This window comes from Callithrix jacchus, chromosome 13 (assembly GCF_049354715.1).
Source record: "Callithrix jacchus isolate 240 chromosome 13, calJac240_pri, whole genome shotgun sequence".
NCBI lineage: Eukaryota > Metazoa > Chordata > Mammalia > Primates > Cebidae > Callithrix > Callithrix jacchus.
Genome location: NC_133514.1, coordinates 10168544 through 10196082, shown reverse-complemented (window position 1 = coordinate 10196082; position 27539 = coordinate 10168544). Strand labels below are relative to the sequence as shown.

Below are 27539 nucleotides of genomic sequence, written 5' to 3'. Positions count from 1 at the left end.
AAAAACAAAAAGAAACCCCTGGCCATAAAATTGTTTGAATACCCCACAGTGGCCAGTTATTCATGGTGTTGAAATGAACTGGATTTCTTAGTCGACTGCGATTGTCTTCAGTATTTTCAGAAATATGTTTCCATTCCTATGTAAGCTCTAAGTTGGCTGGGGTAGGGTGCTGTCTAACTCATCTGTATTTCTCCTTCCTCTCCTCTCTTGGGACTTTCATGCCCTTCCCTCCTCCCTCCAGCAAGGAGGCATGGGCCGTGCCTCTGGCCTTTTCCTTCTTCCTTCCGACAGCTCCCTTTCTTTGGTGTGACTGTCATCAGAGGGAGGGAAATTACTGTGCCTGGACTCCAGAGAACTCAGCTTCTGGTCCTAGCCTTATGAGGCTGACCACATTTTTTTTTCTTTTGGCTTCCAGAAGGATTCCTCTTTATTCTCCTAAAGTGTCTCCTTTGTGGCTTATCCTAGTGCGAGTGCAGTTGTTTAACTGCAAGCAAAAGAGATGGCAGCCCCTCTAATACGGTGGGGGCCTCGGCTTCCACACGAACTCTCCTGGGAGGGAAGCCGCGTATGCAGCCGGGGTCCAGGCAGATGTCCACAGCTCTCAAAGCTTTGCCTCCAGAGGCCACCACCTCTGGCCATTTCTGTTTCTGGTGGGGCCCCTTCAACCCACACTACAGAAGAGCAGGGTTTACCCACTCCTCCTCTTCCATGAAGAGCAAATGTATTCTCTCACTTCGCCCTTCAGTTGCCCTTGTAGTTTTATTTTTATTTTTCATTTATTTAATTTTTTAAAAAATTTGAGACAAGGTCTCTCTCTGTCACCCAGGCTGGAGTGCAGTGGCAGGATCTTGGCTCACGGCAGCCTTTGCCTCCTGGGCTCAAGCAATCCTCCCATCTCAGCCTCTGGAGTGCAGTGGCAGGATCTTGGCTCACGGCAGCCTTTGCCTCCTGGGCTCAAGCAATCCTCCCATCTCAGCCTCTGGAGTGCAGTGGCAGGATCTTGGCTCACGGCAGCCTTTGCCTCCTGGGCTCAAGCAATCCTCCCATCTCAGCCTCTGGAGTGCAGTGGCAGGATCTTGGCTCACGGCAGCCTTTGCCTCCTGGGCTCAAGCAATCCTCCCATCTCAGCCTCTGGAATGCAGTGGCAGGATCTTGGCTCACGGCAGCCTTTGCCTCCTGGGCTCAAGCAATCCTCCCATCTCAGCCTCTGGAGTAGCTGGAACCACAGGCATATACTACGATGGACCATGCCTGGTTTTTCTTTGTTTGTTGTTTTGTATTTTTATAGAGACCAGGTCTTGCCATGTTGCCCAGGCTGATCTCAAATTCCTGGTCTCAAGCAGTCTGCCTGCCTCACCCTCCCAAAGTGTTGGGATTACTGGCATGAGCCACCCGACCTGACCCTTAAATACGGTCACATTCTGAGGTACTAGGGGTTAGGGCTTCAACATACAAAGTTTTGGGGACCTAATTCAACCCATAATACTACACTAGAGAAGAGGGCTGCTTCAGACTTCTCCAGAAGAAGCAGGCTATTTGGAAACCCTGGAGAAAAACTGGCTGGAAACATTCCTTGTTTTTTTTTAGCCAGAGTCTCACTCTGTTGCCCAGGCTGAGTTGGAGTGCAGTGGCCTGATCATGGCTCACCACAGCCTCAACCTCTCATGCTCAAGTAGTCCTCTTGTCTCAGCCTCCCAGTTAGCTGTGGCTACGGGTGTGTGCCAACATGCTAGCTAATATTTTTATTTTTTGTAGAGATGGGATCTTGTTATGTTGCCCAGGCTGGTCTCAAACTCCTAACCTCAAGCAATCCTCCTGTCTCTGGTCTCCCAGAGTGCTGGGATTATAGGCATGAGCCACCACGTCCGACCTTGAGAACATTTGTATGTCAACAAGGTGGTAGCACAAAACTGTGAGGGGCAAGGCCAGTCATTCCTCCACAAATGCTAGCTGAGAACCTGTCCTGTGACAGGCACTAACTACACTGCAAACTGGAAGTTCAAGGGAAACTTTGCTATAAGCCTTCTAGATTTGGTGGTATATGTATCAATGTATATAATCAAAGTAAGTTTCCTTAAAGATAAGTTCAATAGGAAGTGATCCTTCCTATATTCATTTAAACATCTTTGTGTTGGACAAGCATGGTGGCTCACGCCTGTAATCCCGGCACTTTGGAAGGCTGAGGCAGGAAGATCACCTGAGTCCAGGAGTTCAAGACCAGTGTGGGCAACATGGTGAAAGCCCGTCTCTACAAAAAGCACAAAAATTAGTTGGGCATGGTGGGGCGTGCCTGTGGGCCCAGCTATTTGGTAGGCTGGGGCGGGAGGATTGCTTGAACCCAGGAGCTGGAGGCTGCAGTGAGCCAAGACTATACCACTGCACTCCAGCCTGGGCAACAGAGACCTTGTCTCCAGAAAGCAAACTAAGAAACTCTTTGTGTTGTTTCCTGATTTACAATTAGAGATTTATAGTTATAATTCATTCTTTACTTATACTGCAACGAAGAATCTTCATCGGTTTCACATGTAATTCTAGGCTGGCTGCCTTGCTGATACCCGATGTCTAACTTCACGTTAAGCCATCCTCAGCGGTAGTACCTCTTTGCTGCCTGTGGTCAGAAGAGGGTTCGGTAGTCTCTGTTAAGGACTCCTGGGGACTGGAGGTGTATTCCTCAGGGTGACAATGCAAGCTGCTCTAACCAACAGGCCCACTCAAAAATGGTTCATTGCTGATTCCAGCTGGAGACCATGAGGGCTGGTTGGGGGGAGCTGCTCTGCTCTGAGGTTCCTGAGGGACTCAGGCTGCTTTGTGAGGCACCACCATCTTCTAAACATGGACCCCAGGGTCCCTACTTGCTCCAGGGAAGGCAGAGAATGGGCAAAACCCTCATGTCTTCCAAACTGCCCTAGCCAGTGAGCAGGATATGTGCTCATTTGATGACAACTGTCTGAACATCACGGGTTGGGAAATGTGGTTAAGCTGCAATCCAAGAAAAAAAATAAGGTTTGGGGGCGCTCCAGCTTCTCTGGGCTACAGGTTTATGATCCTGGTTCTGCCACCTTCCTGTTGGTTCCTTGGGTAAGTTCACTGAACTCCCTGGGTCCTTCCTCATCTGCAGAAGGGTTGTGATGATGGGCTGGTCTCACGCGGCTGCTGTGAGATGCGGGAGGGAGAACAGTTGCGCCACTCAGCGAGCGCAAGCTCGGTTAACAGTCGCTGCCCCGGCCGAGCAAAGCTGCGCTCCTTCACTCCCTGCAGTTTACCCTGCATTCTCATCCGCATAACCGTTTCTACTTTTAGCTTCTCAGCAAGCGTGGGGTAGGCATTTTACAGATGAGAAAACCGAAAGAGGCTGGGAAATGAGCCAGGGTCACATGGCACGTACACAGCTCAGCCTCCTGACTCAGCCCAGCACTTTTCCTGTGTCTTTGCTGAGAGCACAGTTGCCACCTAGAGCACAGGGTGGTCCCCTGGACCCACCCCAAAGCTGCTGGGATGCCTTCGAAGAAATCTGAGTCATAGGAAATTGAGGCATCTACTTCAGATTCTATACCTTGGGGTCTCATGGAATATTTTGGTCCTAGGTACTAAATTTGACTTCACTCTCTGTGAAAAATTATTCTGTGCTGTCAATGGTGGACACTGAATGTCCACCTGGTAAACTTATCAGTCAGGATCTGTGGACAAGAAGAGAAAACAATTGGGAAGTACCCCAGTCAGGGTTTCTCAATCACTTTTGGTCAGTCCATGGTCCAAATGGAAGAGACTGGCTGGGCGTGGCTCACGCCTGTAATCCCATCACTTTGGGAGGACGAGGCAGGTGGATCACCTGAGGTCAGGAGTTCGAGACCACCCGGGCCAACATGGCGAAATCCCAGCTGTGCTAAAAATGCAAAGAGATTAGCCAGGCATGGTGGCAGGCACCTGTAATCCCAGCTACTCGGGAGGCTGAGGCAGGGGAATTGCTTAAGCCCCCGGGGGTGGAGGTTTCAGTCAGCCAAGATCGTGCCACTTCACTTCAGCCTGAGCAGAAAGCAAAAAACTCCATCTCAGAAAAGAAAAAAAATGAAAGAGACATTTCAGTACCACAGGCTAGCAGGGTTTCTGAACGAGTCTCCTTTTACGGGTGGAGTAAAGACAGACAGTACGCCACTCCCATTTTGTGCATCACTGTTGCTCTATTTTTTTGAGACCAAGTGTCACTCTCTCACTGAGGCTGGAGTGCAGTGGCGCAATCTCGGCTTACTGTAACCTCTGCCTCCTGGGTTCAAGCATTTCTTCTGCTTTAGCCTCCCAGATAGCTGGAACTACAGGTGCCTGCCACCACACCTGGCTAACTTTTTTTTTTTTTTTTTGAGACGGAGTTTCGCTGTGGTTACCCAGGCTGGAGTGCAATGGCGCGATCTCGGCTCAGCGCAACCTCCGCCTCCTGGGTTCAGGCAATTCTCCTGCCTCAGCCTCCTGAGTAGCTGGGATTAAAGGCACACGCCACCATGCCCAGCTAATTTTTGTATTTTTAGTAGAGACGGGGTTTCACCTTGTTGACCAGGATGGTCTCGATCTGTTGACCTCGTGATCCACCCGCCTCGGCCTCCCAAGGTGCTGGGATTATAGGCTTGAGCCGCCGTGCCCGGCCTATTTTTGTACTTTTAGAAGAGATGGGGATTCACCATGTTGGCCAGGCTAGTCTCAAACTCCTGACTGCAAGTGATCTGTCAGTCTCAACCTTCCAATGTGCTGGTATTACAGGCATGAGCCACAGCACCCTGCCTATGTATTTATTTTGAGACAGGATCTCGCTGGGTTACCCAGGCTGGAGTACAGTGGTGTGATCATAGCTCACTGTAGCCTCAGCCACCTGGGCTCAAGCAATCCTCTCACCTCAGCCTCCCAAGTAGGTAGGACCACAGGTTGTGGTACCACAAGTAGCTAATTTTTTTTTTTGAGATGGAGTTTGGCTCTGTTGCCCAGGCTGGAGTGCAACGGTGCAATCTTGGCTCACTGCAACCTCTGCCTCCTGGGTTCAAGCCATTCTCCTCGCTCAGCCTTTCGAGTAGCTAGGATTACAGGTGCACATCACCACACCTGGCTAATTTTTTGTATTTTTGGTAGATGTGGTTTTGCCATGTTGCCCAAGCTGGTCTTGAACTCTTGACCTCATGTGGTCCACCAGCCTCAGCCTCTCAAAGTGTTGGGATTACAGGAGTGAGCCATCATGCCCAGCCACCTGGCTAATTTTTGTACTTTTTGTAGAGATGGAGTTTTGCCATGTTGTCCAGGCTGGTCTGAAACTCCTGGGCTCGAGCAATCGTCCTGCCTCAGCCTCCCAAAGTGCTGGGATTCCAGGTGTGAGCCGCCACGCCTGACCTACTGACTTGCTGAGATACCAGTGAGACCATCCATGGAGAAGGGCTAAGTGCTTTGTGGATTGCATTAACCTTGGGGTGCTCGCTGTAGATAGCCATGAAATCCTTTTCAAAATGTACTTGTCTTTTCTTTAAAGAAGTGGTTTTTTTATTTGTGAATTTTGCTTTGGTTTGAGGATGTCTTTGGAGTTTAGAAACCTGTGTCGAGGCATGAAATAAGTTGTTTTCCCCGATGTTCACCTGCCTGAGCATATGACCCTTGTTAGTTTATTTACAGCTTTGTGTAGGCAAGAGAACCTAATTGGCAGATGTGTCTGACTGGACACAGAAGGCATTTTTCTTTCGTTAGCCATCTTGTTTGTGTGTCTGGAGGGAAGTGGCAAAATCAGTCACCAGGGAGCATGTGGGAAGCTGGTGAAACATTGCAGCAACAGCTTGGAAGGGCTTGGACATTCCACGGGGGAAGGGTACATCTTCAACCTCAGGTGAGCTGACTTAACACGAGCTCAGGTTGACTGCTTTCCACCAGAAGCATCCTTCAGAACTGGAACCAGGCTGGGTGCCATGGCTCGCTCTTGGAATTCCATGGGAGGCTGAGCAGGCAGATCACCTGAGGTCAGGAGTTCTAGACCAGCCTGGCCACCGTGGTAAAACCCCATCTCTACTAAAAATACAAGAAAAAAAATTAGCTGGGCATGGTGGCAGGTGTTTGTCTTCCCAGTTACATGGGAAGCTGAGGCAGGAGAAACGCTTGAACCCAGGAGGCAGAGATTGCAGTGAGCCGAGATTGCACCACTGCTCTGTCTGGTGACAGAGCAAGATTCTGTCTCAAAAAAAAAAAAAAAAAGAACTGGAACTCAAGCTTCCCGGAAGGTCAACTGGGGTTGGGGTTGCAGGGGCACGAGCCTGTCAGAGAATGGAGCCTGCTGCCAATGGAGGGGAGCTGGCATAGGGAGGCGGGGTGGGAACGTGGCCGGGCCTGCTGTCAGAGTGGCTGTGGCACTGGGCCAGAGGCAGGTCTGGAGCCAAGGGTGGAGACCAAGCTTTGCCCGAGCCTTTGTGATGAATCAGCACATTCGCTCAAGACCCGGGCAGGACAGGAAGCAGGGTCTGTGTGTCTAAGACAGCCCTGAGTTAATAAGACAAAAATAACTGTGCTCTAGTTTATCCCTTTTATCCTTTTCTCTTTTCATGCTTGGGCTTTAGGTTTCCATCTGTGGCCTCTCCTTCTTTTAGATCTAGGTTAAAATGGACAAAACCCTTTTGTCTTCATGGTGCCTGGTGGCTTAAAGCCGTCCCTAAGATGTCTGCAAGCCTCCAGGCAAAGAAGGAAGTGCTGAGGGCGGAGGCTGTGGTTGTCCTTCAGACAGCCTTTGATGTCTTCTCTCTGAGGATTCTTTCTGCTTGTCTGTCTCTTGGGCATGCTTGATCCAGCTGTAAAATTCAGCCTCTTGCTTGATTTCCATGTACACTGGAATCACGGTGAATTTAGACTTTTTTGGAGGTTTAGGGGTAGGCGATGAGGAGGGGGTGACCAAGAGATAGAGGAGGGATCTCTTTGTAGAAATGCATCCAGAACACAGAATCGCTGTTCAGGAAACGTTCTTTGGTGACCCTTTCAGGCTAGATTTCATTTCATCCTGACCTTCCCATCTTTTCGGTTCCCTCTCCCCATCATCCCCATATTTCTCTCCATTCCTTTCAGTGGCAAAAACAACTCATTTCTTCCCTGTACCCCCCACCAGCCTCCCTCATGCTCTGCAAGCTCAGAGCTGACTTCTGTCTCAAAAGATGTCATCTGCCCCAACCAGGTCTCTCCAGGCTAAAGATAGTTCCTGTACTGGTTAGGGTTCTGGGGCCAGCTGTTCTCTCTCTTCATAATTTCACTTCTCTAGAAAACCTTCAGGAAATCCCAACCTTGCCCAGCTCAACCGAGAGGGTCAGGGCAGGACTGCTGGTGGGGTCATGTGTGCCTGGACACCCAATCTGGTTCTGGCCTCCACGGTTCCCAGCATCCCCATAGGAAGCAGATGGGCTGGACAGAGGGGCGCCCAGCAGTGAGATAATGGGGTGGAGTGGAGCCACTTTTTCTTTACTGGTTTGGTCTGGTTCTGGTGTCGTGTAGGCTCTCCCAGAAGAGTGATCATGTCCTACAAACATACCCACTGAGGCAATTTGCCCTGAAGGTTCATCTTAAAAATTCATGTGTAATTGCACTTACCCTCCATGAGGTAGCCACATCTGTATGAATGTGAAAACAAAGTTCTTCTCTAGGCTTGCAGTGTTTGTGCACCATTTTGTCTACTGTGTGCCAGACACGGTTCCAGGCAGTGAGAACTGCATATGGAGCCCAACTGGAACAGAACTTGAACCCAGGTGGGAGAAGACAGATGTCAGTCACTCAGCTCACCAGCTGCAGTGTGTTTGTCTCCCAGTTGCAGACCTTCAGCGGTCTGATAAACCCGGTTATCAAGTGCTGTCTTCTGCTTCTCCAAGGAATTTCTGTAGCTGTTCCCACATCAGGCGCACAGCAGCTGGATGGATAAATGAGTGAGTGATAAAGTCCGACTCTGGTTCTCATCTGGAAGCATGGTAGGGCCACTCTTGGCTGGGAATGGAAATCCTCAAATCCAGGGAATGGAATGCAAACTCATTTTGCTTTGAGGGTCTTCAGAGAGGATGAAGCACACCCTTAATGGAGAGTTAAGGAGGATTAGGCCCAGAGAGATAACATGGGGTGCGGCTCATTCAAACTGGAACTCCTGCAGTCCCCCGCCCCACACTGCCTGTCCTTGAGACACGCCCAGATGTTCAAGAACATGACAGAGAAACCCACACGATGAGGGTCATCCTCATGCTGGTGTTACCTGGGCCAGAGATAACAAATGCTAAGGTCACAGTGTTGATGCCTCCACTCCCACAGTCCCTGGCTGCCTGTTGGAGGGTGAGTCAGGGGCGTGGGACTGAGCAGGGTGTTAGGAGCCTCTGGGATGGGTGGGGAGGAATGTGCCCTCTGTGAACCATCTTTGGTCCATTCCTGGTTGGGTACTTGCTTTAATTTGGTGGATGGCATTCCTGGAGCTCCCTTGACTCCTGCAGTGGTTTCTCCTCTGAAGGGGCTTCAGGGACCTCTGAGGGTCGTCTTGGGGTTTCTAGGGGCAGCCTGAATGAGCTACACAGGCATGCCTCAGTGTCCTTTGGTTTCTCTCACTGCAAGGCAGGGTGGGGTGGAGGAGGGAGAACAAGCTCTGGGGCCAGCATAGGTGAGCTTGAACCCAGGCTCTGCTGGCCCCTTGGTGCCTAACTGGGTGAGTCACACAGCTTTTACCAGGCCCAGTCTTTTTTTTTTTTTTAAGACAGAGATTTTTTTCTTGTCGCCCAGGCTAGAGTGCAATGGCTTACCACAACCTCCACCTCCCAGGTTCAAGCGAATAGCTGGGATTACAGGTGCGTGCCACCATGCCTGGCTAATTTTCTATTTTTAGTTGAGATGGGGTTTCTCCATATTGGTCAGGCTGATCTCGAATTCCTGACCTCAGATGATCTGCCCGCCTTGGCCTCCCAAAGCGCTGGGAGTACAGGTATGAGCCACTGTGCCTGGCCAGGCCCAGTTTGACTTTCTGCAGCAAGGGGATAGTATATTCCTCACAAAACAGAGCTAAAGATTAAACATAGCAGGCTAGGCCCAGTGGCTCATACCTGTAATCCCAGCACTTTGGGAGGCTAAAGCTGGAGAATTCAGCCTGGCCAACATAAACCCAGTCTCTACTAAAAATGTAAAATTTAATAGGGCATGGTGGCGTGTGCCTGTAATCCCAGCTATTCAGGAGGCTGAGACAGGAGAATCACTTGAACCCAGGAGGCAGAGGGTAGAGTGAGCCAAGATCATGCCACTGCACTGCAGCCTGGGTGACAACAGCAAAACTCCATCTCCAAGAAAAAAAAAATTAGCTGGGTGGTGACATTTGCCTGTGGTCCCAGCTCCTGGGGAGGCTGAGTGGGAGGATTACTTGAGCCCAGGAGACTAAGGCTGCAGGGAGCTGTGACTGTGCCACTGCAGTCCAGCCTGGGCCAGACTTAGATTCTGTTTAAAAAAAAAAAAAATGTATTGAGGACTTAACGGAGTTTTTTCCTCATGCCAGTGGTCATCAGGCCCATGTGACTTTGCTGTGGGTGAGACTGAAGCCAGGCCAGGCATTAAATCGGTGCATCCAGCCTCCCCGTAGATTTAGCAAGGCATCTCTCCCACTGGAAGGTCCTCCAGTGACTGCTCTAGTTAGTAACGATTTCTAGTTAAGTTCTAGAACATTTTTAGTGAAATGTTCATTTGACTAGGCAACTTGATATGGTAAAAAGAATGCACATTTTGGCTGGGTGCAGTGACTCACACCTATAATCCCAGCACTTTGGGAGGCCAAGGTGGGCAGATGACCTGAGGTAAGGAGCTTAAGATCAGCCTGACCAACATGGTAAAACCCTGTATCTACTAAAAATACAAAATTAGCCAGTTGTGGTGGCAGGCACCTGTAATCTCAGCTACTGGGGAGGCTGAGACGTAAGAACCACTTAAATCCAGGAGGTAGAGGTTGCAGTAAGCTGAGATCAAGCCACTGCACTCTAGTCTGGGCAACAGAGTGAGACTCAGTCTCAGGGAAAAAAAAAAACACAAAAAACGTGAGTTTTGTGACCACAGAAACCAGATTGCAAAGCCTGGCTCCAGCACTCACTGAGAGCTGAGTCAGATTAGCCGGCTTCTCTGAGCCTTGATTTCTTCTGCAGGATAGAAAAAACTAATCGGTATAGTTATAAGGGTGAAATGAAATACACCAGGTGTATTACTCTGCTTGGGCCACTGTAACGAGTATCACAGACTGGGCAGCTCTGGGGGCTGGCAAGCCCAAAATCAAGGTGTCAGAGGGCTCATTTCTCCCGAGGCCTCTCTCTGGCTGGCAGATGGGTGCCTTCCCACTGTGTTCGCATACGCTCCCTCCTCTGTGTGTTTCTGTCTCCAAACCTTTTTTCCAGGCGTCAGTCACACTGAATTCAAGCCTATCTGTATGGCCTCATTTTGACTTATGGCTGGGCACTAGCCCGTGCCTGGAATCCCTTCGGGAGGCTGAGACGGGAGGGAAGGACTGCTTGACACTAGGAGTTCAAGACCCGCTTAGGCAATAAGCAGTTGGCCTTGTCTCTACAAAAAGACCTGATTTCTTTTTTCTTTCCTTTTTTAAGTTTTGAGACAGAGTCTCGCTCTGTGGCCCAGGCTGGAGTGCAGTGGTGTGATCTTGGCTCACTGCAACCACTGCCTCCCAGTTCAAGCGATTCTCCTGCCTCGGCCTCTGGAGTAGCTGGGATTACAGGCATGCACCACCATGGCCCCCGCTAATTTTTGTATTTTTAGTAGAGACAGGTTTTCACCATGTTGGCCAGGCTGGTCTCGAACTCCTGACCTTGTTATCTGCCCGCCTCGGCCTCCCAAAGTGCTGGGATTACAGGCATGAGCCACAGTGCCCAGCCCTTTTTCTTTCTTTCTTTTTTTTTTTTTTTGAGATTGAGTCTCACTCCATCACCAGGCTGGAGTGCAGTGGCAAGATCTTGGCTCACTGAACCTCTGCCTCCTGGGTTCAAGCAATTCATCTGCCTCAGCCTCCCTAGTGGCTAGAATTACGGGCGTCTGCTACAATGCCCAGCTAATTTTTGTATTTTAGTAGAGACAGGGTTTCACCATGTTGGCCAGGCTGGTCTTGAGCTCCTGATTTCAAGTGATCTGCCTTTCCTTGGTCTCCCAAAGTGCTGAGATTATAGGCATGAGCCACCATGCCTGGCCGGCCCTGATTTCTTGGGGAAAAAAAAAAAATTACCTCCTCAAAGATCCTATCTCTAGATAGCCACATTCTTAGGGGCTGGGGGTTGGGACTTAATGCATGAAATAGTAGGGGTCACAGTTCATCGTTATAGCTGCTCATTTTATGTCTATATATTTGTTTGAGACAGAGTTTCACTGTCACTCAGGCTGGAGTGCAGTGGTGTAATTACGGCTCACTGCAGCCTCAGCCTCCTGGGCTGAAACAGTTCTCTTGCCTCAGTCCCCAAGTAGCTGGGACCACAGGCATGTACCACCACACCCGGCTAATTTTTGTATTTTTTGTAGAGATGAGGGTTTTTTTTTCTCTTTTATTTATTTTTTTATTTCTCTTTTTTTTATTCTTTTTTTTCCTTTCTTTTTTTTTTTTTTTTTTTTTGTAGAGATGAGGTTTTGCCACATTGCCCAGGCTGGTCTCAAACTCCTGAGCTCAAGCAATCGGCCCACCTCGGCCTCCCAAAGTGCTAGGGTTTCAGGCATGAGCCCTGCACTCGGTCTAGCTGCTCTTTATTATAGGAGCTCTCAATTCCTTCCCGCAGCTCCTTCGTCCCTCCTCGCAATTCTGGACTGTTTCCATGGTTTGGGAGTTGGTGATTCTGCAGGGAGTGCTTGTGATATTTTTCAGAGTTTCATGGGAAAAGCTGATATCAGGAAGATAAAAACGTGAAAAGCCTGCTTAGCATTATCTAGATGCAGGGTCTATCTCTGGTACTTTGCTTGGGCTAAGAGTACTGATAAATTGTTTGCTGTTTCTGGAATTATAGGAATGTGTTGCAACCAGGTGAGAGGAGGGGAAAATAGGGGACAGTGGTTCCCACACTAGGAAAAAAATAAAATAAAAAAAGAACACTAGAAAAAAAAAAGAGTACGTTTTCCTCAAATTTCTAACATTCGGACTCACCATTAAATCTCCACATTTCCCTTCCTTCCGTTCAAGTAGCCTCACGAAGCCCTGCCCTTTGATGTCATGAATAATACATCGATCCACTCATAAAAATGTTGGCCAGTCACGGCACGTCTGCTGTGGCAAACCTTTCCTAGGCATTTCATGGAGGTCTAAAAGCCTACTCTGCGGTTTGAGCTGAAAGCGGACGGCAGGAATTCCTTTTTCTTACTGGAAAAGTCTCAGGCCACTGAGAGCCCAAGGATAGGTCAGTCTCTTCTTGGAGTTCTTGAAGCAAATTGTTATCTCTGGGTGCAAGATAAAAAGGACTCTAGAATTTTCAAAGACAGATTTTAAAATATAAAGTTTTGTATACATAAAAAGTAAATATAAATGGTAATAATAGTTAACATGTACTTTCAGTGCACAATATCATTCAGTCCTTACATCAATCTTTTAAGACCTTTTAACAGATGACAAAACTGAGGCATAAGGAATGAGGTAACCTGTCCAGGATCCCAGATCGGTCAGCAGTAGAGGCAGGACATGAACTCAGTTCAGTGACTGGCATTCAGCGAAGACGGCCAGGGCAGAGATGGAGAGAGACCGAGAGACACCAAGAAAGACCGAGGGCTCTTGTTGAGCCAGCAGGGTGGGGAGAACATGGGCTGGAGCAGAGAGTGCAGTGAGCCCCAGAGACTCCCTCAAGGAGCTGGAATGCCAGCTGGGGATCCGCATGAGTTAGCCCTTCAGTACACATACTCACAAATGTTGTCAGGGAGGGTGGGGAGGAGAGGCTGGAACTCAGACTGAGAGACTCAGGAAGGCTTTACCGTAGAGGCTTGGGAGTTACACTGGAAGACAGTGGGATTTCTGTCTTTGAACCTTCTGACAGTAGAATCTAGCTGGGAAGAGGACTAGATGTGGCCGGAAAGAGGGGCCGAGGGAGGGAGGGTAAGCACTGTGGCAGGAAGGGATGCCAGCCAGTCCACCCTGAGCTGCTCTTCCGAAGAAGTTTCACATGTAGCCTTTCATAGCCATGCTTTGAAATTAGTTTCTGCTGCTCTCTGTACTTCAAATGCCCACTTCAAATGCCCTACCCTCTCTCCATTTCCACCTGGGAGTTCAGGCCAAGAATGAAAGCATCTGCTTTCCGCAGCATTATTGATTCCTGTGGTGGGAAGTGAACTCTGCCTGCCCTATGCCTGCTGGAGTTCATTCTCCATCATAACCTTGCCAGTGGCCTTCAAGTACTTGGGCACAAGTGCCACTACCCTGGGTCACACCCTGCACTTCTCTGCCCTCACTCAGGAGAGTGAGTGTTCCTCCCTTAGCCCCTTCCTGCTAAATGAGTCCATGGACGAGTTATGGGAGCCCCTCAGGCAATCTCCCACTGGCCTCAGGAGGTCCTGGCGCTCAAAATAAATTCAGAATTCTCTGGGAAGCAGATGGAACGGAACCATGACTATTATCTACTTTGAGATACCTCCTTAATATTTGTGTTCCCTTTTACTAGAAAATATGCCAAGCAGAGAAAGAAAAAGTTTCATACCAGGCAGAGCCCTTGCAAAAGTCCCCTGGGTCTACAAACTACAAAACTACATTTGCTTTTTTCTGTTTCAACTTGACAGTTAAAAAACAAAAACCTCGCCCATCATTATTATAAATGAGGCAAGAGAAGCATGCCAGGATGCCTTTGTGAGTCCCTTCTCTGCACCAGAGCAAAAAAGAAAAGGGGCTTGAAGTCTCTCTGCAGAGGCTCTTCCAGAGTGTGGCTGCAGGGTCCAGGCGACCCATTAATGGTGGTAAGGACCCTGGACAGCTGGGCAGTGAAGAGGCCCGTTCAGCGTGGGAACTTCTCCCATATTGTATGGCTTTGGGCAGGGACCAAGAAACTGCAAAATCATGTTGCCTAACCTCCGTCTCCTGGTGTCCAGAAACTTCCTCTTTACTGTGACGGAAGCACCAAGATGAGGCTGATCCGGAGAGGCCACGGATGTCCTGGGTGCTCCTGCGCCTGCAGCCTCCTGTGAGCCCCCGCTCCACAGCCAGGACTGGTGACGCCTTCGGAGGCCCTGGATGTGTGCTTTGCCCTCTCTGCTTTGAGGGTCACGGAAGCAGAGTCTGACCCCATAACCAGCCCCCCGCCTTCCTCCCTTCTGTTCATTTTCCCAGCGAAGATCAGAGGACTCCTTCTGTTGGCCATGCCTGCCCACCCTGCTGTCCTGGTCTTGTGTCCAGACCACACATGATCTTTCCTGCCTCTCCAGGATGCACTGGATGGCTGCATGATTGCCCATGGAACAACCTCAGGGGGTGCTGCTCACATAAATGGTGAGGTGAATTGCACAATGGAACACAATAGCCCATGAACCCCCTCCACAGTTCATAAACAGTCCTGGTCAGGGCGGAGTCCCTCAGAGGCTCCCTGCACTGGCAACTCAGGGTTTTTTTGTTGTTGTTTTGAGACAGGATTTTGCTGTGTCACCCAGGCTGGAGTGCAGTGGTACAATCACAGTTCTCTGCAGCCTTGATCTCCTGGACTCAAGTGATTCTCCCACCCCAGCCTGCTGAGTAGCTAGAACCACAAGCATGCACCAACATGCCTAGCTGATTTTTTATTTTATTATTTTTTCTTTTTTTCCATCTATGTAACAACTGAAGATCCTAGCTAATTAAAAAAAAATTTTTTTTTTTAAGAGATAGGGTCTTGCTATGTAGCTTAGGCTGGTCTGGAACTCCTGGACTCAAGTGATCCTTCCACCTCCGCCTCCCAGAAATGCTGAGGTTACAGGTGTGAGCTGTGGCACCTAGCCTTTTTTATTTTTGAGACAGGGTCTCACTGTTGCAAAGGCTGGAGCGCAGTGGCACAATAATGGTTCACTGTAGCTTCAAACTCCTGGGCTCAAATAATCCTCCTGCCTTGGCCTTCCAAGTAGCTGGGACCACAGGCGTGTGTCACCACACCTAAATTAATTAATTAATTTTTATTTATTTATTTTTTGTAGAGACAGGGTCTCCCTATGTTGCCCAGGCTGGTCTCGAACTCCTGGCATCAAGTGATCCTACCACCTTGAACTCTCAAAGTGCTCAGATTACAGACACAACCCACCATGCCTACCCCCATTTCTCTTTTTTCTAAAAGAAAAAGTTCAGTGACAGTGGCAAGAGGCAATGAATATGTGGCCTCAGTGTTGGGGAGAAACTAAAGGAGGGAGGAGGAACAATGGAACGTGTAAGCCTTAAACAAAGAGGGTATCTTCTACTCAGTTCTAGCAGATTCCTGCCGAGTGGGGATGAGAGCAGAATGTTGCCATGGCTTCTGGTTTATTCGCTAGAAGTAGAAATTCATATTTTTGGATGCAGCCTCCTGCTTTTTAAATGTTGACTCAAATGGAAGAAAAAACAGGAGTCCGGGCCAGAGGAGAAGGAGATTTGGAGTAGGGGGGCTGCAAGGAGGTGGTGACAAGTAGGACTACTCTGAAGGCAGAGACTTCCTCATGGGTTGGGCATGGGTATGAGAGAAAAAGAGGAATTGAGGGTGATTCCACGTGTGTCTCTGGCTGAGCCACTGGGCTCTGGAGCCTCCTAATGACCCCCTGCCTCCTACTCACCCTCTCGCCGGCATGCCAGTCTCAAAGCTGCACCTGAGGGCTTATTCAAAACCTGTCAAATCATGCACTCCTCTGTTCAAAGCCCACCAATAGCGCCCACGCCATCGAAGTAAAATCCCAGGCCCAGGGAGGAGAATGGGGTCGGCCAAGGGCTAGGGAACAGGGACCATTGGTGTTTAATAGCTGCAGCATTTCAGCTGGGGCATGAGAAGGTTCTGGAGATGGAGTGGAGACGGTTGTACAACAATGGGAATGTCATAAGCGCAGGTGGGAAGACTTCAGAGGAGGAAGTTTTATGGGGGCGAGCAGGGGCTCCGTTTTGGGCACATCAAGAATGGGATGCCTCATAAAACATTCAAGCCAAGACAAGTTCACAGAGTGCCAAGATCGGGACATGGATCTGCAATCCATCAGTGCAGAGATGGCATCAGCTCCACAGGACTGAGAATTCACCAGTAAAGTCTTTTAGGCTGGCTGAGGGTACCCTGGGCACCATGGTGAACCCCGTGACGATGGCCTCCTGGAACTAGAAAGTCTGAAGTAACTGGAAAACCACCAAAGGAGAAAGAAAGATCAACCCCTGTGGGCGCCTAATCACCTTTGAGACATTCTCTATTTTTCCTTACTCCTGCCTCAATTGATAAGGCAACTGGACTTTGTAATCAACCTTGGTCAACCTCGTGACTCCAAACCCTACGACCCCCCTCACAGCTTGCAAAAAGCTGCCCTAAACTGTAACTTCTGTAACTTTCCACTGCCTACCCCAAACCTATACAACCAACTCCTATCCCACGCCCTCCACTGAGCCCTCCACTGACTCTTCTTTCGGACTGAGCCCTCCCACACCCCGGGTGAATAAACAGCCATGTTGCTCACACAAAGCCTGCTTCGAGGCCGGGGTGGGGGGAGTCTCTTTATTCAGAGCCTGCACATTTTAACAACCAGTGTAGTGAGAACAGCCAAAACCAAACCAAGCCAAAACTCTCTCCACAAGTCCCAAAAGTGAGCCAAAGACTTGAAGTCTAAAAGGTCAGCGACCCAAGGAGGGACGAAGAAGGGGAAGATGAGGAGCAACATCGAGGGAGGGAGAACCGCTGGAAGGTGGGCACTCTGCTCGTGGGCTTGGGTGGAGAGGTGCATTGGGAGCTCCACACCATCAGGGTTTGCGCCTGCATCTGTCCACAGCCCCTGCTAAATCTGAGGGCCATCGGGAGGCAGTTCAGGACTGGAATTTTGTGAGGACACAAGATTAGGGGTAGGAATTGAGGAGCAAGGCAGGAGGACCAGGGGTGGAGGGAGGTGCCCCAGAGGAGGAAATGGGAGTGTGTGGGTTGGGAAGCAGCTATTCAGAGGGGTCCCCTGTGGGGCCCAGACACTGGAGCTGATCTCCAGAGTAAAGAAGACATACGTATCCTCTAGGGACCTGAACTGTCCCCCTACCCCCATAAAAACAGTTTGGAGCTGCAGATAGCAGTCTCCTCAGTTAACTGACTTGGGGCCGACAGTTCACTGATGGTGACAGCCAGGGATGGCAAGGCCTGCACAAATGAGGCCTGGTCTGTGTTATGGTCTAAATAGTGACTTCCCCCAAATTCAGATGGTGAAGCCCTAAGCCCAGCTACCTTCGAATGTGACAGTATTTGAAGATAAGTTCTTGACTTTTGTTTTGTTTTAGGGTCTTGCTCTGTTGTCCAGGCTGGAGTGCAGTGGCATACTGATGGCTCACTGTAGCTTCTACTACCTGGGCTCAAGTGATCCTCCTGCCTCAGCCTCCTGAGTAGCTGGGACTACAGGTACGGGCCACAACACCCAGGTAACTTTTTTTTTTTTAACGCGCCACCATGCCCAGCTAATTTTTGTATTTTTAGTAGAGACGGGGTTTCACCTTGTTGACCAGGATGGTCTCCATCTCTTGACCTCGTGATCCACCCGCCTTGGCCTCCCAAAGTGCTGGGATTATAGGCGTGAGCCACCGCGCCCGGCCCTAAACAAGGTTTTTGAGATATAGAAAAAAGATTCTCTGCAGCCCAGTTCACGTTGGCCTGAAGCAGATTTCCTGAACAGAAAAGGAAGTGCAGTGCCCAGAAAATCTGAGTCTTCTGGGATGAGGCCCCTTGCTGCCAAACCCTCATCAACCCTCAGGTTCCTTCCTGATGAAATGAGAAGCTTGGATCGCTCCCAAAGGTCCTTTTCTTTTCTTTTCTATAGACAGAGTCTTGCTCTGCTGCCCAGGCTGTGGAGTATAGTGGAACGAACTTGGCTCACTGCAACCTCCACCTCCCGGGTTTAGGTGAGTCTCCTGACTCAGACTCCCACATAGCTGGGACTACAGGAGGGCACACACCACCGCACCTGGCCAGTTTTTGTATTTTTAGTAGAGACGGGGTTTTGCCATGTTAGCCAGGCTGGTCTCGAACTTCTGACCTCAGGTGATCCACCCACCGTGGCCTCCCAAAGTGCTGAGATTACAGGCGTGAGCCACCATGCCCAGCCAATTTCTTTATTTTTATTTTTGTGTATTTGTTGTATGTTTTTAGATTTGAGGTTACTGTGAGGCTTGCAAATAATATCTTATAAACCATTATTTTAAACTGATGACAACACTGATTGCATAAACAAAAAACGAAATAATAAACAAGCGAAAAGAAAACTAATATATATATATTTTTTGAGACGGGGTCATGCTCTGTTGCCCATGCTGGAGTGCAGTGGCATGATCTCAGCTCACCGCAACCTTCACCTTCTGGGTTCAAGCGATTCTCCCACCTCAGCCTTCTGAGTAGCTGGGATTACACGCACATGCACACACCACCATGCCCAGCTAATTTTTTGTAATTTTAGTGCGGATGGGGTTTCACCATGTGGGCCAGGCTGGTCTCACACTCTTGACCTCATCATCTGCCTGCCTCGACCTCCCAAAGTGCTGGGATTACAGGCGTGAGCCACCACACCCGGTGGACTAATAAAAATTCTACACTTCCACTTCATCTCCCCACATTTTAGCTTACTTATTTAGTTTTTTGAGACAGAGTCTCACTCTGTCACCTAGGCTGGTGTGCAGTGGAGCTATATCAGCTCACTGCAACATCCACCTCTCAGGTTTAAGCAATTCTCCTGCCTCTGTCTCTCTAGTAGCTGGGATTACAGATGAGCCCTAATTTTAAAATTATCATTCCTGGCTAATTTTTGTATTTTTAGTAGAGACAGGGCTTCACCATGTTGGCCAGGCTGGTCTTGAACTCCTGATCTCAGGTAATCCGCCTGCTTCTGCCTCCAAGTGCTGGGATTATAGGAATGAGCTGCCACGCCTGGCCCATTGTTTCTATGTACTGTCTATGACTTGAACAGTCGTGGTAGTGGTTATTTTTGATTGGTTCATCTTTTAGTCTTCTTCCTCAAGATATGAGTAGTTTACACACAATTACAGTGTTAATAACATTTTCTATTTTTTTGTGTACTTACCAGTGAGTTTATATGATTTCCTTTATATGATTTCCTATTGCTCATTGATGTCCTTTTCTTTCAGAATGAAGAACTTCCTTTAACAATTTTTTTTGAGATGATTTTTTTTTCACTCTGTCACCCAAGCTGCAGTACAGTGGCGCAATCTTGACTCACTGCAACCTCCATTTCCCAGGTTCAAGTGATTCTCATGTCTCAGCCTCCCGAGTAGCCAGGATTACACACATAAGCCAACAAGCTCGACTAACTTTTTGTATTTTTAGTAGAGATGGGGTTTTGCCATGTTGGCTGGGCTGGTCTCGAACTCCTGGCCTCAAGTGAAATACTTACCTCAGCCTCCTAAAGTGCTAGAATTACAGGCAGGAGCCACGACCCTGGCCCCTTTAGCATTTCTTGGGGGACAGGTCTAGAGGTGATGAAATCCCTCAGCATTTGTTTGTCTGGGAAAGTTTTTATCCTTGATGTTTGAAGGATATTTTTTGCTAGACAAACTACTCTAGGAAGACGTTTTTATCTTCAGCATTTTAAAGATGTCATGCCTTCTCTCCGGGCCTTTCCACTGAGAAGTACTGCCAGGTGGATGGGAGCCCCACTGTACGTCATGCGTTTCTGTTCTCTTGCTGCTTTTAGGATCTTTTCTTTAGGCTTGACCTTTGGGAGTTAGATTATTAAATGCCTCGAGGTAATCTTTTTTGGGTTAAATCTGATTGGTATTCAATAACCTTCTTGTTATTGATAGTGATACCTTTCTCTAGGTTTGGGAAGTTGTCTGTTGTTATTCTATTGAAGAAACTTTCTGTAATCTCTCCTTTCTCTTTAAGGGCAATAGCTCTTGGATTTGCCCTTTTGAGGCTACTTTCTAGGTCTGTAGGCATGCTTCGTTGTTTTTTTTTAATTTATTTTCCCTTTTGAGGCTTTTATTTATTTGCCCTTTTGAGGCTTTTATTTATTTGCCCTTTTGAGGTCTGTGGGCATGCTTCGTTGTTTTTTTAATTTATTTTCCCTTTTGAGGCTTTTATTTATTTGCCCTTTTGAGGTCTGTAGGCATGCTTCGTTGTTTTTTTTATTTATTTGCCCTTTTGAGGCTTTTATTTATTTGCCCTTTTGAGGTCTGTGGGCATGCTTCGTTGTTTTATTTATTTATGTGCCCTTTTGAGGCTACTTTCTAGGTCTGTAGGCATGCTTCGTTGTTTTTTTTTACTTATTTTTTGTCTTCTCTGATTGTGTACTTTCAAATAGCCTGTCTTCAAGCTCACTCATTCTGCTGGAACAAGCCTGGAATCAAGCACCTGAAGGGCCCTCTTGGTGCTCTTCCTCACTGTGGCCGAGCTGGCACCTAAGCTCATAGCAAAGTGCCCTTTCCTCTTCCCTCTCCCTTCCTCCAGCAGTGGTCTCTCTTCATAGCCACCAGAACTGTGAATGTGCTTCAAGTCACACCTAAGCCGGCATGTCTCGGTCTCACTCAAGAACCACTGTCTGCACTACTTGGTTATTGCTGCGATTGTTCTGGCCCAAGGGCTCTTTAGTCAGCAGGGGATTCATTCTTCCAGGGCTGAGTTCTTCCCTTCCGGTCAGTGGGTTCCCTTATGGCCAAGGGTGTGTCTAGAAATGTCACCCAGGAAATAGGGCCTGGATCAGAGGCCTCATGACTGTGACTAGTGTCCTATCCTACTGTGGCTGAGCTGGTATCCAAGTTGCAAGACAAAGTCCTCCTGACTTTTCGTTCTCTTCTCCTACGCATCAGGAAGGGGTCTCTTCTGGAGCCGTGAGCTGTGCTGCCTGGGACTGCGGGAGGGGTGCTGCAAGCACTCCCTTAGCCACCCTGGCTGGTGTCTTACGAGGTCATGTCCCCCCAACATCCACTGGCTCTGAGCCCACCACAGTACCACGACTTGCCTAGGAATGGCCGTCCTTGTGGCCTAAACATCTTCAGGTTTATTTAGAGCCCTATCACCCCACCCAATGGTGGTGAGGCTTGCCCAAACTCAAGGTCCAACCTCTGGGATGGGTTGGGATCTATCCTTTTGGCTAGGACTGTTCTAACTGCTCCCTCCAGGGGCACAGGCTGAGTTCTTCCCCATGTCAGTAGCTCTGAGTTCCAAGTCAAGATCCCACAATTGCTGTGCCCTCCTTCTCCCAAGCACACTGATTCTCTCTTCATTCCACATAGCCAGCCACTGCCAGGGGATGGGAAGTGGGGGGTGATCGGCAATTTAAGATTGCCTTTCCCGACCTCTTCAGTGACTCTTTGAGGAATATGATGCTTAAAACCGGGTACTGTGATTCCTCTCCTGATTTCTGGTTCTTATTAAGGTATTTTTGTGAATGGATAGTAGTTAAATTTGGTGTTCCTGCATGGAAGATGATCAGTGGAGGCTTCTATTTGGCCATCTTGCTCCACTTCTATTTTTTTTTTTTTTCTGTAGAGACAGTGTCTCACCATATTGCCCAGGCTGCACCTGAATTCTTGGGCTCAAGCCATTACCTGCCTTGGCTTCCCAGAGTGCTGGGATTACAGACATGAGCCACCATGCCCAGCCTCTACCTCTATTTAAAAAATTTTTTTGCATCAACTTTGGACAAGAATTTTTCAAGAAAAATATTTTAAAATTTAAATTAAAAAAATTTTGAAATCTCTGCTCTCAGAAGCACACAAACATTTTTAATGTGCTTATTATTTCACTTCTGTGGAAAAATATGATAGGAAAATTGAATAAAAGAAATTTAGATTAACTTTTTTGGGGGGACCATTTCATTTTTGTACACATATTTGCTTAAAATCAATGAATGTCTAGGCCAGGTTCAGGTAACTGAAGGGCCTTTGTAAGTGGTTTATATTTTCTATACACAATGTTTACTGCAAACACAGTCTGGAGCAAAATGGGAAATAACATATTTCTGGAGATGGGCACAGAAATTCTAATCCAGTAAATTGTTTCTTTCCCAGGTAGCAAGGCTGCTAGGCCACAATTCATGGGCATAGCCTAGAAAACAGGGTACAGACCACCCAAAACAAGGCCAGCCAATCCATGCCGTGTGATGATCAGGCTTCAAAATTCAAATCACCTGTCTGCAAAGGTAAACTTATAAACCCCTTGTGAGATGCATGCTATCAAAAGGAGATCACTGGGCCGGGCACAGTGGCTCACACCCATAATCTCAGCACTTAGGGAGGCCAAGGCGGGCAGATCCCAAGGTCAGGGGTTTGAGACCAGCCCGACCAACATGGTGAAACCTCGTCTCTACTAAAAATACAAAAAATTAGCTAGGCATGGTGGTACATGCCTGTAATCCCAGCTCCTTGGAAGCTGAGGAAGGAGAATTGCTCAAACCCGGGAGGTTGAGGTTGCGGTGAGCCGAGACTGCACCATTGCACTCCAGCTTGGGCAACAAGAGTGAAACTCTATCAAAAAAAAAAAAAAAAAAAAAAGGGTTCACTGGATGGGCGAGATGGCTCATGCCTGTAATCCTAGCACTTTGGGAGGCCAAGGCGGGTGGATTACCTGAGGTCAGGAGTTCAAGACCAGCCTGGCCAATACAGTAAAACCCTGTCTCGACTAATAATACAAAAATTAGCCAGGCACAGTGGCTCACGCCTGTAATCCTAGCACTTTCGGATGCCATGGCAGGTCGATCACCTGAGGTTAGGAGTTTAAGATCAGCCTGGCCAATATGGTGAAACCCCATCTCTACTAATGATACAAAAATTAGCTGGGTATTAAGGCGCACACATGTAATCTCGGCATCTGGGGAGACCAAGGCAGGTAGATTACATGAGGTTAGGAGTTCAAAACCAGCCTGGCCAATATGGTGAAACCCTACCTCTACTAATAATACAAAAATTAGCCGGGCATGGTGGTGCATGCCTGTAGTCCCAGCTACTCAGGAGGCTGAGGCAGGAGAATGCTTAAACATGGGAGGCAGAGATTGCAGTGAGCTGAGACTGCGCCACTGCACTCCAGTCTGAAGGAGAGAGCAAAACTTCGTCTCAGAAAAAGCAGGGTGGGGGGGGATCACTGCTGTTGGTGAGCCAGCAGCTCTATGAGCCTGTGTCACGTTGTTACATTCAAGATGTGTCAAAAAAACTGTCTACTAGGCCATGAAGCCATGAAGGGTAGCATTAGGTCCAGTATGTGCGGATCCATGTTCACGTAGACTCCTTTCTGCTTATGGAAGTTGGTTAATTTTTCCAGTTATCATATGAATAGTTACATTTTCCTTGACAGTATATCATCGGCTTGATGATTTTGCATCTCAGCTTTATACCCCGCTTCTCCCAGCAACCAGGGCCTCCCAGTCTTCCTCACCAGGGTTTGCTGCAACCTCTACTCAGCTGGCCCGGGTACAGCCATCTTTCAAGAAATCTAGATTTTGAAGCAAAATTTCAGAGCAAAACTTTCACAGGGACTTTCTAGCATCATTTGACCAGGTCATGGTTGTTTTTTCCCTTCCAGGCTGCGTGGTTCCTGGCCTGCTGTCAGAGCATGATTTAAGAGGGTTGTTTGCTTAGCATGAGTGGAGGCCCCCACAGGCCAGTTCCCACCCCAGGGGGACTTGAGGGCAGCATGGGGGTTGAGGGGGCTGCTGAACCGTGGACATCAGACCAGCCCGCGCAGGCCGGGAGAGGGCACAAACTCCACAACACAGCGAAACTCCACTCGTTTCTTCAGAAGTCTTTGAAAGGAGCTTTCATTTTTGTAGTTTTGCTTCCTCTGTTCTTGGCTTGTACAGTGACCTCAATGTCCCCTGACCATGGAATCACATGCCAGTATCCACTCTGGAGTCTGAGCTTGGCGAAACCCCTACTCTTTCGCAATAGCTGGTTTGTGGCCTGGTGTCAGCAGTGGGGAACAGTCTTCCTGCCACTTTCCAGTCATGTCCACGTGATTCCAATCTAAAATAGATTTTTCTGGGGAGCCCTTGATGGTAACCTCCAACAGAAGAAGCCATGCTAGGCAGATTCTCCTGAGACAGGCCCTTATATGCTAGGAAGAGCCTTTGTTGAGTACTTTTAGCATTTACAAAGCCTCTCCAAAGACAGACTTTCATTTCATCCGCCCAGCAATGTCGGGTGTAGGTGTTTCAAGTGCATTTTACAAATGAGAAGATCTGCCACTGAGTGGGAGAACGGTGGGGTAGGAAGTGTGGTTAAGGAAGAGAACCAGCATTTATGAAGTATCTTTCTGGGGCTAACACTGTGCTGGGTGCTTCACGTATGTTTCATCCTTTAACACACTTCTGAAGCTAGTAGCATTTTCATGCTATTTTCTTTTTTAGGTGAGACCGCTGAGGCTCAAACAGGCACAGCAGTAAGTGGACGAGCAGAACTAAAACACTGCTCTGCTATCTCATGGTTTGTGCTTATGCCCATCACTGCTTAATCAGTTACCTTTTTCTGAGCAGCAGTTTACCCCCAAACTTAGTGGTTTAAAACAACAACAGTGATGTGTGAGATCCCAGATCTCACGTTTCTGTGAATCAGGGATCTGGGAGCAGTGAAGCTGGGCTGTTCTGACCTATGGTCTCTGGTGGAATCGCTGTGAGGTGTCCACTAGGGGGCGCTGTCACCTGAGGCTTGACAGGCTAGTGCATCTGCTTTTGAGGTTGCTCCCTTGCATGGCCAGCAAGCTGGCGCTGCCTCCTGGCAGGAGGCCTCAGTTTCCCTTCATCTGACCAGCTTCAGCACCCTCTCCACATGGTGCTGGCTTCTCCCAGAGTGAGTGACACCAAAGAGAGCAACGCAAAAGCTGCTATGCCTTTTAGGACCTTGCCTTGGACACCAGACAGTCACTTCTGCAATATCCCTCCCAGTGGTTACACAGGTCAGCCCTGTGCAGTAAGGAGGGTCAGCAGATGTTGAGGTCGCTGTGCAGGAACAGGTTCAGAGAGGAAGCTCAGGTGTGTGAGCACCAGGAGCAGGGACTGCTGGAGCTGTCTTGAGTGCTAAGGATAACGCTGAGATACAACACTGCTCATCCAGCCAATGAAAATGGGTGTCAGCATTGGCTGCTGAAGAACACTCCTTACAGGAACAGCATTTTCATAGTGTTACCTGCATTCCAGGGTCTGAAAGTGTGACGCTTTTTAGGTGTTCCTGACTTTATAATCAAAATTGGACTCGGGTTTCTTCCCACCAATAACGTGAACATTGGAAAGGATTAACATAAAGAGATAGGATTTGGATTTTGGAGTATTTCATGAATTAGAAATTTTAAGCATTCAGTATATGTTTTTAAAAAAAAAAGATTTCCCCCTTTGAGTCCAGGAGTTTGAGACCAGCTTGGGGAACATGGTGAAACCCAGCCTCTATGGAAAATACACAAATCAGCTGGGTGTGGTGGCATGCGCCTGTAATCACAGCTACTCCGGAGGCTAAGGCAGGAGAATTGGCTCGAATCCGCAAGGCAGAGGTTGCAGTGAGCTGAGATCGCACCACTGCACTCCAGCCTGGATGACAGACTGAGACTCCTTCTCAAAAAAAAAAAAAAAAAAAAAAAAATTCCCAACATAGCTTAAACTAAGATTATCACACTTAAAAGTAACAATTCGGCCGGGCGCGGTGGCTTAAGCCTGTAATCCCAGCACTTTGGGAGGCCGAGGCGGGTGGATCACGAGGTCAAGATATCGAGACCATCCTGGTCAACATGGTGAAACCCCGTCTCTACTAGATACAAAAGATTAGCTGGGCATGGTGGCGCGCGCCTGTAATCCCAGCTACTCAGGAGGCTGAGGCAGGAGAATTGCCTGAACCCAGGAGGCGGAGGTTGTGGTGAGCCGAGATGGCGCCATTGCACTCCAGCCTGGGTAACAAGAGCGAAACTCTGTCTCAAAAAAAAAAAAAAAAAAAAAAGTAACAATTCTTTGACATCACCTAATACTCAATCCAGGTAGACCTCTAATGTCCTTTTCAGTTAGTTTACATAGAACCCAGCACTGCACCTGGTCGTTACGTCTCTTAAGTGTCTTCGACTCGAAAGTAGACCCTTTCATCATCACTGATCCCGGCACCGAGAGCTGTGCCGCATGCCCCACTTTGCGGGCTTGTCTAGTTGCTCCCTGTCGTGAAGCTCAGTCTGTTCCTCCACACCTAAGTTTCCTATAGTGGAAAGGTAGATGGATTAAAAGCAGCTCATTGGCTGGAATTAATCCCAGGAGATGTACTTCATGTTTCCATGAATCAAGAGACACAGAGAATCTGGCTGTACTTCCATTAGAGTTGCTTACAATAACTCCTGGATTCGAGGGGGACACCTTGATCTCCCCATTGGACAGTTTCTTTCCTGCTTGTGTCCAGAAAGTAATATATATATATAAATATATTCTTTTTTTTTTTCTTTTTTTGAGATGGAGTTGTTGTCCAGGTTGGAGACTGGAGTGCAATGGTGTGGTCTCAGCTTACCGCAACTTCTGCCTCCAGGGTTCAAGCGAATCTCCCGCCTCGGCTTCCCGGGTAGCTGGGATTACAAGTGCCCACCACCATACCCAGCTAAGTTTTTGTATTTTTAGTAGAGACCGGCTTTCCCCATGTTGGTCAGGCCAGTCTCGAACTCCCGACCTCAGGAGATCTGCCCACCTGGGCCTCCCAGAGTGCCGGCATTAGAGGTGTGAGCCACGGCGCCCGGCTTTCCTTTTCATCCACAGCATGTGTTCGCTGTTGTAAGTTTCGTGTCATGCATCTCTGATAGGACACATCAGGAGGGCTCCGGGAAGCTTAGTTTACGTGTCAGCGGCAGTTCCGTGAGCAATGCTAAATTAAGACATGCAGAGACCCGCGGTGGCTCGAGCCTGTAATCCCAGCGCTTTGGGAGGCCGAGGCGGGTGGATCACGAGGTCAACAGATCGAGACCATCCTGGTCAACATGGTGAAACCCCGTCTCTACTAAAGATACAAAAAATTAGCTGGGCATGGTGGCGCGTGCCTGTAATCCCAGCTACTCAGGAGGCTGAGGCAGGAGAATTGCCTGAACCCAGGAGGCGGAGGTTGCGGTGAGCCGAGATGGCGCCATTGCACTCCAGCCTGGGTAACAAGAGCGAAACTCCGTCTCAAAAAAAAAAAAAAAAAAAAAAAAAAAAGAAAAAGAAATACAGAGACCTCCCCACATGCTTTTTCTCACCTTCTTAGAAGGAGCCTCAAGCGTCGCTTCAGTATCAACGTCGTCCGCCATTTTCTCTAGACGCCCGGCCGGCTTTCGGGCACCTGCGGGGCTGACGTTCGGAAGAGACCGCTGCCGCCGCTGCTTCTGTCGCCGCCGCTGCTGTGGCTACGGTTCAGCCCCAGGCGCAGGCCACGGGACGGCCCGGCGGGAGCATCAGGCCCCAAGGACCGTTAGGCCGGAGCGAACCCAAATCTC

The 27539-nt window shown here is 48.6% G+C and overlaps 1 long non-coding RNA gene across 1 annotated transcript; it reads right to left on the bottom strand.

Moving 5' to 3' along the window:
* Positions 1-6545: 6545 nt before the first annotated feature.
* On the bottom strand, positions 6546-27539 carry LOC144578912 (uncharacterized). The gene is made up of 2 exons (XR_013525450.1): positions 27303-27539; positions 6546-8057 (listed from the first exon to the last, which is right to left on the bottom strand). It is a non-coding gene; the product is annotated as an uncharacterized LOC144578912 (long non-coding RNA).